Source organism: Etheostoma spectabile, unplaced genomic scaffold, assembly GCF_008692095.1.
Source record: "Etheostoma spectabile isolate EspeVRDwgs_2016 unplaced genomic scaffold, UIUC_Espe_1.0 scaffold458, whole genome shotgun sequence".
In the NCBI taxonomy this organism is placed as follows: domain Eukaryota; kingdom Metazoa; phylum Chordata; class Actinopteri; order Perciformes; family Percidae; genus Etheostoma; species Etheostoma spectabile.
The window spans coordinates 260,854-261,101 of NW_022605613.1; the positions used below are offsets into that span (position 1 = coordinate 260,854).

The 248-nt window shown below is 41.5% G+C and overlaps 1 protein-coding gene across 1 annotated transcript in view; it reads left to right on the forward strand.

Annotated features, from left to right (window-relative positions):
- dpysl4 (dihydropyrimidinase like 4) overlaps positions 1-248 on the forward strand; it is a 26,884-nt gene that overhangs the window by 21,923 nt on the left and 4,713 nt on the right.

Below are 248 nucleotides of genomic sequence, written 5' to 3' on the forward strand. Positions count from 1 at the left end.
AGAGATCAGAGAGACCAGAGATCAGAGAGATCAGAGAGACCAGAGAGATCAGAAAGACTAGAGAGACCAGAGACTGGATCTTTGTGTATCTCTGCTTTCTGTGTACGAATCAATGAATCAGAATCAATGTGTTCCCATTGTTTCTGTAGTGTTCAACGTCTGTTATTGTGTCTGTAGTGTTCAGCGTCTGTTATTGTGTCTGTAGTGTTCAACGTCTGTTATTGTGTCTGTAGTGTTCAACGTCTGTT